This window comes from Cyprinodon variegatus, unplaced genomic scaffold (genome assembly GCF_000732505.1).
Source record: "Cyprinodon variegatus isolate N-32 unplaced genomic scaffold, C_variegatus-1.0 Scaffold559, whole genome shotgun sequence".
Taxonomy (NCBI): Eukaryota; Metazoa; Chordata; class Actinopteri; order Cyprinodontiformes; family Cyprinodontidae; genus Cyprinodon; species Cyprinodon variegatus.
In genome coordinates, this window is record NW_015151012.1 from 227,634 (window position 1) to 237,666 (window position 10,033).

The window sequence follows — 10,033 nt, forward strand, 5'->3', positions numbered from 1 at the left end:
AGTTATAAACCAAATTTGTTAAAAGCTGAGGGGAAGGAAAGGACTGAACTGAAAATGGTGCAGAAGCAGCCATGACAGACATATTCAGAACACATTCCTTGTGTCAAGCCATTTCTGAAGGAGGTCAGCCGTGTCCATCCTAATGAAAGGAGAGAAAGGACAAAGCGGTTCAAAGTTCCCTTTTCAGATGAAAGTAAATGATCTATGTAAATGAGAAATGATGGTCGACCAGACATTAGTAGCAAGATCATGACATAATATCTAACTGTCTTTACAACTTTGAAGATTCCAGTGAAATTTGACCTTTGCATTTAACCCATCCCTTGATTAGCAGAGGGGTGCCACTCTGCGTCGCCCAGTCACGAATTCCTCTTAATCTCATTTAGGATTTAATTCGGCCGTATATGATTTAATGTAACACTATATGTGCATAATATACCCATTTGAACTAATTTTGCTCTCATGCAATATTACAGACTATTATCAAACCAGAAAACCTTGCCGTTTTCATCTGCTGGGTTACATCTATTATCGCCTAATAAAATGTTCATCCAGTAAAACTTCAGTGGACTGAGGAAAGTGATTCAGATCGTTGGTTGTAAATGTTGATACAAAATGGCCTTTGAAGGCCAACACTCCAAAGGAACAAATAACCTTTTTTCTTTTATCAGGATGGAAAGTACAAGAACAAAGCTCTCACTGATCCGTACATTTCATACGTCACAAGAACTCAAGTGCAGAACTCCTACGAAGTCTTCATGGGTCTATCAAATCACAGCACACCACTTTCTGTACTTTTATAAGAAAACATAGGGAAAACATTGCTGCTAACAATATGTGTACAAAAAGTTGTGAGGATTTTTAAATTTAGGGAGAGAGTTAGTATCAGCCTTAACTTAAAGTTATCAAAGCGATTATGTACTGAGTACCATAACTCTTCCTTCATAGCAACTGGGAATTGTAGTAACGTTTATGTAGAGTAGAAATATTGCATGGTGGATATAATTGGATATTTAATTGCCAGGGTTTCTTTGGAAAAAAAAAAACCATGGATAATTCTCCCCAGGGCCAGTGTGAGCAGATGTAAAGGTTTCCAACATAAACTGACATTTAGTTGTTTTCAGATTTCCCAAATGACAGTACGAATTGGATAATTTTTCCCATAGATGATGCTTCCTTTTCTACTGGGAAAAGCTGGATATAAAACAAATTAAACTGAAAACGTACAACATAGTTAGCGGTGAATCTTCTAGAACCCATATGAGTCTTTAGTTGGAAGGTAAACTATATGTATAAGTTACATTGAAGACACTATATAAATGTCCCCAACGGGGTACAATCTGATATATGTCTGGTTGGAAAAGTACCACATATAGGTTTCTTTTATTGCCTTAAAAGGTCGACAAGAGGTTTTAGATGCACAATAAAGAAATAGCAAAACTGATTAAATAACTACAATCTTGGTCATTCCTTAATCTTAGTGTTTAAATGTCTTTTTTCCTTCTTTTTCCTACAGTTTTAGACAATTGTTTTTTTCCATTGACAGTACTAACTAAATCAGTTTAACATATAAGTCCAGTGTTTTTCACTCAATCACTCTCTGATCACACCTTTCTGAATAAATGAGTGTGCTGGGGCTGCTGCAGCACCCCCAGTGGCAAGAGGGAGACTTTTAAAAATTCTATTAGAAATACTTTGCATAATTTATAAATTTGTTAAGAATATTTTTGGAAAAGCTTGTGACTTTATTTTACTATTAAGTGTATTTGGATTTTAATTATTTTGAGGCCTAATCAACACAAGTTCACGAAAGATATGTTGTCATGGCAACATCAAGCAAGCTAGTGACACAGAGATATCACGCTTGAGGCAGCAGACTATTTACATAGTCTAATGATAGAAACGCATTTTGGATTTTTTGGGAAAACCACGATCATAGTACCGCAACCATGTCAATGGAGAGCAGCCAGAGCCCGCCTCTAATGGCAGTTGCACCGGAAGGCTCAGCCCCAGCACCCATAACCCAATTTAGTGTGATTGGGTTGGACAAGCTCTTCAGCCAACATCCAATTTCCAGTTGTGGTGATGAAACTTCCTCAGGTTCTGTGGCACAGGCTTGGTTTGCCATATGGCACTGGCTGCATTATGTGGAAGAGACTCATCATATTTTGTGTTTCATTTGTCTGAAAGCAGTCATAAAAAAGTCATACCTAGAGACAAATGTAAGAAAGACAACCCCTTTGTGGTGGCCAGCTTTTCAAAATTGGCTTAAAGCTACTGAAATTTCTTTTATTGGGCCGTTTAATTGAAAGGGCATATACTGGCCTGAGATCAGATGATTAATGTGATTAATGATGTCTGTCTGTTACAGACCCCAGTTGCGTACACTGAAGTGTATATGACAATAAAGTAGTGAATCTCAATCTATTTATATATTTTTATTAATTGTATTTGAAATAGGCCTGTAGGTTCATAGCTCTTTTGTCTAAAAAAAAAATTTTCAAAAAATGTTCACAGCACCCCCTATTCAAAATGACTTCCCTGAGTGCGCTAGTATTTTAGTTCAATGGAAGAAAAATGCTCTGGTTATTCATGAAGTTCTATTGGATAACATTCTAATTTAATTAACTTTCAGCATTTTATAACCTAACAATAAAAAAAAAAATTGGTGCCAAACATTTGGGCCAGTTTTATTGTGCCCATATTATCCTAAAGATAATGAAAAACTTTCAGAGGTCACCAAAGCTCTGTCATTCCCCCCACCTTTCTGAAATCATAGAAAATGTTCAAAAAACTTTTGTGCTGCTTTTTGTTTTTGCTCATTAACAAAAGTTTACTAAATATGTATTAATCCATTCACTGTACTTGTGCAGCAGGTTTTTACGCCTATGCATTATTTGTATTATTCATGTAAGTGCTTGTTAAACCTTAGGATTACCTGCCTGTTACATGTCAAGGCTAATGTTTTTCCAAGCAGTCTATCTAAATAGGATAGGTCTTCTTTCAGGATAAAGTTATCTTCATTATTTACATAACAAAGATCTGGGGATGGAATGGCAGCATTGTCCTTGATCCATAAACTCTGTTATATCCTGATATGGTTGGAGCCAATGAAGTCTCCTCTTTTAAAAACATGTTTATGATGTAATGATGTGAGGACGTGGCAGGGGGAGACACTTAAAATGTAAAAATGCTTTTTTAAACATTATGCTGATGAAGATTCTCAGTCATCCAGGTCATAGTCATTCCGTAAAAGTTCAAAATGTTAAGAGAGAAAAACCAACATTAAACAGAGGTGGTGGACTCAGATTTCAGCTTCCAAAAACTTACAATTCAGTTATAGAGATGATCCCTTCCAGATATCACCAAACCCCCCACCATATCACAAAGGAACAAAGCACCTACCCACTCCAGCCAGTGAACAATACCTCCTTAACGACCGACCCTTAACAATCATAGACAGGTTTCAGGTATTACAGGAGACAATCCCCCCCTTTAACGACAATCCCCACCCTTTAATAACCGACCTTCAGAATCATAGACAGGTTTCAGATATTACAGGCTAACAATGGAACCAAACGACCCATTCATCGGTTTCCATTTGCATGTTTCCAAGCGAAACCAAGGCCTTGTCTATATAAGACTCAAACTCACTGCGGATCCAGACATTTGAATTGAGAAAGTTTCCTGGAGAGGTGGAGAAACGTCGTCACATCTTGGAAACCAAGTCCAGTGGATATTTTTTATTTTTTTTTACTTTTATGGAATTTTTTAAACATTATTTGATGTTGATGACTCTCTGACGAAACAAGTGTGAAGGTACCTTCTTATCAGATTACTCTGTAACAGCTGTTTTCATGTTTTCTAGTTATTTAATTCATGCATCTTATAAAGTGATATTTAAAGTGTTTGTTTCCAGTGATCTCTTCTTAGGAAAGAATCGGGGACAGAAAGCTTAAAGATGTAAACATAGAGTTTTCCTTTACAAAAACAACTATAAAAGCCTTAAGGTAAACCATTCACTCATTCTATTTGAAGAGTTTAAAGTTCTTCAGGGTACCTTAATACGCGGGCCCCTTTACCTAAAACAAGTGTTAGAGGTCAGTATGTTTAACTAACATCATTTAACGGTGCTCTATATAGGGGTGAAGGAAGGCTTCAAGCTGTTTATAGAAGCCATGCCTGCCAACAGTGGGGGGACAAAACTGGTCAACTGTCCCAGGCCCAGGATAGAGTGGGGCCCAAAATTGACACTCTGATCATTAAAAATACAGACAGAAGTAATTTTTCAGAAAATATTTGTGAAAAAATAAAAATTTAATATTAGAGTTATTAAATATATATCTGCATTAGGAATATGTAACATGTTTTCTTAAAATAAGGGGCCATTAGAACTCCCACCACCCCAACATAAAATAGTTTGACCAGGACAACTTTTAAAGTTTGTTTCGCTGCAAACTAAGAATGTCAGGTTTTCAGAAGTCCGGTACACAGGAAAAAAAAGAGAAAAAGGGAAGAGGACACCGAAGGCTTGAGGGATTTTAGGAGTATATATTTTTTTAAAAGCTGAGGATGAGTCAGGAACAGACCCAGGAACAGAATTGCAGAAGAATGATGCCCATTCAAGGTAGGTCAGAAGCAATACTTTTGTGAAGGTGATTTTAAAGTATAGCATCTGCTAGCTAGTGTAAGGGGGGAAACAAACACATTTTCTTTTACTTCAGCATAGCACCAAAAGAGCAGAAAGATGGCAGAGGTTCAGGTGCAGGTTGAAAGAGAGTGGAGCATGGGAGCCTGCATAGCAGGTCTACCGTCACAGCTTCGGGGGAGCATGTGTTTGAGGAGGAGACAGAGAGCTATCCCTACCAATAACACAGTGCAGGTGGAAGGGCTTGCTGCCCGATTGGAGAGTCTGAGCATAGTGGCTTAGAGACAGATCACACCACTAATTTCAAAGATCCTGCGCTGTGGCCAACAACAGTGACTGACTCTGATAGAGTGAATGTTTTATAATGGTAAAAAAAAAGGAAGTCTTTTTTAGAGACACCAAATGAACCGCCAGCAGATTCAAAGGTTAGAGAATCCCCAAAGAATCTAACCTATTTTACCCCCCCACACTGGAAGGGAAACAATTGTTACGGACTGGCTAATATACAGCAGGTCAAAAAAAGGCCATATTTTGCCCTGCTTGCTGTTCTCCTATGAAGTAGAGAAAAGATCAACTAGTGCACTAAATGCAATAGATGGAATGAAAATATGGTCTGCTCAGTGCCACAGTGGGTTCCGGGTTCGATCCCCGGCCCGGGGTCGTTCTGCATGGAGCATTCTCCCTGAACATGCATGGGTTCTCACTGGGTACTCCGGGGTCCTTCCGCAGTCCAAAAACATGACTGTTAGGGTAATTGACTTCTCTAAATTATCCTAAAGTGAGAGTGTGTGTGTAAATGGTTGCTTGTCCTGTTTGTCTCTGTGTTGCCCTGAGATGGACCAGTGACCTGTCCAGGGTGTACCCCGCCTCTCACCTGTAGACAGCTGGAGATAGGCAGCACCTTGCCACCCCACTCGGGATAAAACGTGTTAGAAAATAGATAGTTTGAGCAAAATATCCAATATAAAATAAATAAAGGTTTATGAAATATTTCCAGGGCATCAAAGAGAGTGTGCACACAAACACTGTTATTGGGAATGGCAGAACCTGCTATGTATTTTTTCCTATCTCTACCTGTGATTGGCTGGAGGTGAGCAGGCCTTCAGTAAAATTAAGATAGCTTAAAAATACCTGCGCTCTAGGATGTCCTAGGAAAGGTGGCTGTCTATAGAGCATCAGCTTGCCAAGAAATTAGACTTTTAGGAGATCATAAAAGACTTAACCACTAGAAAAGTTCACTGCTTGGCATTTTGGAGACCAAGTCTATCTACATTTATGAAGTGATTCAGCCTGAGGTCCTGAAGAGATGGTAAAACTGCAAGGTCCCTCTAGTTCAACAAGATTGATTGTCTTAAATCTAGGCAAATTATCATCTTTATCAACTTTTGAGAATTAAAAGCTAGTTTCTGTTTTCTTGTGTTGAAAGATTAGACTTGTTAAAAGTAAATATAAATTTTTATTGTTATTTAATCTGTATGTCTAAGAGTTAGTCATTTTACACCTATTTCAAGGAAATACAGTTTTCCAGTGGCATTTACAACTAAACTATTTCTTAAAAAAAAGAAGCATTCACTTTTTTTTTTTATGAGAAAATCAATCCTATATTATTTGGACATATGATTATTTAAAGATTTTAAAGCAATCACATCTTCAATGTTATATTTTGTCATGGCATAGGCACTGTTTCTGAAATTAACTGGGTATTATGATGTTTAATCAAGTAGGATTTCAATATCAGTCAGTTCATTTACTTGAGAAGGTTGGATGTTGCAACTTGATGGGCAAGAAAGTATTTGATAAAACCAAAGGTTTCATACGCCTGACATTTAAAGCAATACAACAGACTATTAATTACACTATTAGTCATTTAGACTTATACTTAGACAACCTTTATTGTCATTTTGTACACACTACATTTTGTTTTGTACCTCTTCCATAGCATTTTGATTCCTTAAAGTGCAGCAGTGATCAAATGTAAACAGTTTGGGAGAAAAAAAAAAAACATGGTGCAAAAATGCACTGATATGAAAGTTCAAAGCATTAAATATGTATGGTGCAAATATGTAGTATTTTGGTTTGGTGTTATCAGTGTGGGGCAGAGTCAGTGACATGATTAAGAGTATTCTCAACAGTTCAGCTGTCTGCATCGAATGCTTCAAAGCCTCTTCCCAGACAGCAGCAGGGAGAACAGTCCATGGTGGGGGTGTGAGGGGCCACTGATGATCTTATGGGCTCGGAGTCGGGACACACAGAGCTGGGATGAAATGTCTTTTATGGTGGAAAGAGGAGCCCCATAGTCCAAATGTAGGGCTTGAACCCTTCACTGAAATGAGAATCAGAGACCTTTCACAGATGCAATAACATGTAAAATAAGCTTGTTTACTTTAATGGCAAGATGTACAGTAGCTTCAATCCCCAGATATTCCTCATTAGGATTATTTATTATACCACCACCACCATACATATTGATGGTGTGATGTTTTTTTTACACAAGATGTAATTGGACTCACACCTTCATAGACATGTAACTTTTGTCCTGTCAGTCTGACAGAAAGTTCTCACAAATGGGATTATCAAGACATTTTCTGGAAAAACTGAGGCAAATTTTGATGCTCCTCTTTCTCAGCAGTGTTTTTTTGTCTTGAATCTGCCATAAAGGCTATTTTTTACCTAAACATGAACCTTAACTGAGGCTGTAAAGCAGTCTGAACATTTCCAGTGGTTTTGTGTGGCAGGTGTTGCTGCCACCATCCTCAAAGTTACTTAGTCCCAGTGAAAGCAACACAGACCCCCTGGGTCCATGACAGGGGTGTCATTACACTAGTTTTAAGTTGAAATTTAATAACAAAAGTTATGAAAATATATTGTGATGGTTGAAAAGTTACTTAGTGTTGATTTAATCCATGAGGACCCACCTTGAATGTTAAGGGATTAAAGGATGGGGGAGAGTCAGACAAGTCTAGATACATGTATGGTATGATAACTGCTCCTGTATTAAAATTCATTGTGATAGACTTGATGTGATAGATCTAGAAACAGATCTGTTCAGAAATGTCCTGTTCTTGTTTTTTAACTGTGAACCCATTTTATTTCATGCTTCAGTCTGCATCTCCTTGTTTTCAGCAGCTGAATGTGGGAAGGAGGAAGTAAAAGTGACAATTGTTTAACTTCACGTCCGAATGGAGACGCAGATTTTAAAGAAAGAGTCAGAGGGGAAAGTCGGAGTTGATGGTGGAGACAAAATCTTATCAGGCATTCCAGAGATCGGGAAGTTAGTTCAGAAACAAACAAACTTGTCCAACAGCTGGGCGTGGGCAACACATCTAAAAGCCAAAGAGAAAACAGGGTGGAAAACAATGAGAACTTACACTGGAAGAAGAATGGGAAACGCAAAGATGGACAAAGATAACGGAAAACAAACCAGAACGCTGGGAAGAACAGACTGTGTTTAGGTCAAAGAGGCTAAACGTGACTTCTAGCCTGTGACCCTGAAGAGGCTTCAGAGTGGAGATTTAGTCCCGTTCACACTAGCTGAAACATGTGACTCCACTACATCACAACCAAAACAATATATGAAAACATGATATGTGCAAGAAAATTTTAGCATTTTCATCAATTCCATTCTCTAATATATATAAAAAAAACGTAACGATCAAAAATAGTTACAATTAAAATTATACTTATGAATACATTTGTTGTGTTTTAGAACAAAGCTGCAGTGCCTGGACAGAAACTATGGCCTTAAATTAATAAACTGACCCACAGCCTCATTTTATATCACTAAATATTTCATTTTATCCAGCCCAGCAATACTACAGTGAATGATAAGGCATTGGTGTTACTATTTCTACTCATTGTGTTATTTTTTCTGAAATTTCTTGTGTTTAAATGTGCGTTGACTAGTAGAAGAACTCACTCTTTCTTACCTACAACAACTAACTAACATTTTCGACAATGTTTCTACTTCTACCTGCTTCAAAGGCTCCATCTGCAGAACTGTGCAGGGCGTCTCATGCACGTCATCAGCATTATCAGAGAGGCAGTTGGTGAAAATGGTGGCAACATTCAGCCTTTTCTGCCTGCGTCCATGAAAAGAGCAAGGAGACACACTGTCTCTCTCTAAAGTTCCTAACAGGCACACGGGCTGCCTTTTTTTGCAATAGAGAAAGCTAGCTACAGATCATTTTAAGGGGAGCTGTGAGAAAAAATAAAGAAAATAAACCCCCCCTATTCTCATTTCCTCTTCCCGCTCTTCCCGCTAGATTTGCCTTTTTATGCTGTAACTTGTGCCTGAAGTCAACACATTGCAATGAAAAGCAGTGAAGAAGCCGAAACGCAGGGATGGTTAATGCACTGTACCATTACCAGGTTTAATACTCCTGACAGGGAAGGAATTTGTACCTAAACCATTTTGAGTTACTTGATCAGTATCTTCCATATACATATATATATATATATATGTGTATGGTAACATTCATTGATTGTTTAAACATTATACAGTTCTTTATATTGGCAGTTATTAACTTACTCCTATTTATTCACTCAACATACTTTTGGTTATTAAGTTAACTGAAGTATTTTTGGCTAAACTTAACAGAAAAGATTATTCATTCCCATCTTCACGGTTTTAGAAGAAACTGATTGAAAAAGGAAATAGAAGGCAGTGTGCCACAACTGCTGACTCCTAAAGATCTTACATTGCCCATAATGATTGATAGAAGAGATGCCTTTAATTTCCCACTCCTCTCTCTTCTCCTTGCTACTGCTCTGTTTCCTCAGGTCCTCCTTTTCATCTTGCAGAAGTAGGTGAAGTACTATATTATATTATATCAGGGACAAAAAAACAACTTGCCATTGTTGCTATGGTTAGGTATCATAAAAAAATATCCATAAAAGGAAAGAAGAAGTCTCACCAGTTTTATAGCATTAAAAAAAGCAAAAACAAATATTGAAAAGAGAAAATGTGATCCATAGTGGTGGAACTAAAGTTTTTTTTGTTTTTTTAGAAAATAATTTCAAAATCAGACTAGTGGAGCTACACCAACATGCTGCTACCTTAAAGGTATAGTGGGGAATGTACTTTTTCCAGATGGATTATCGAAATAAGTGGTCTCCTGATTGTCAATCATTCCAGTGATATGTTTATGTAAGACCCTCCTACATGCTTGTCCCCTTTTTCACTTACGGTACCTTTGGTGAGTCTGACAAAGTGAAAAAATTGCAAATCTTCTTTTGGAAAGTAAGCTTGTGTGAGTGTTTCAAACAGCAACTTTTTAACAGAGCATGCACAAGAAGAAATGGGCTCATGCACACTTTCACACGCATTTAATACGCATTTAATAGGCGTTCCCTCTTGGGGTACAGGGTTGTGCATGTGCTTTTTTT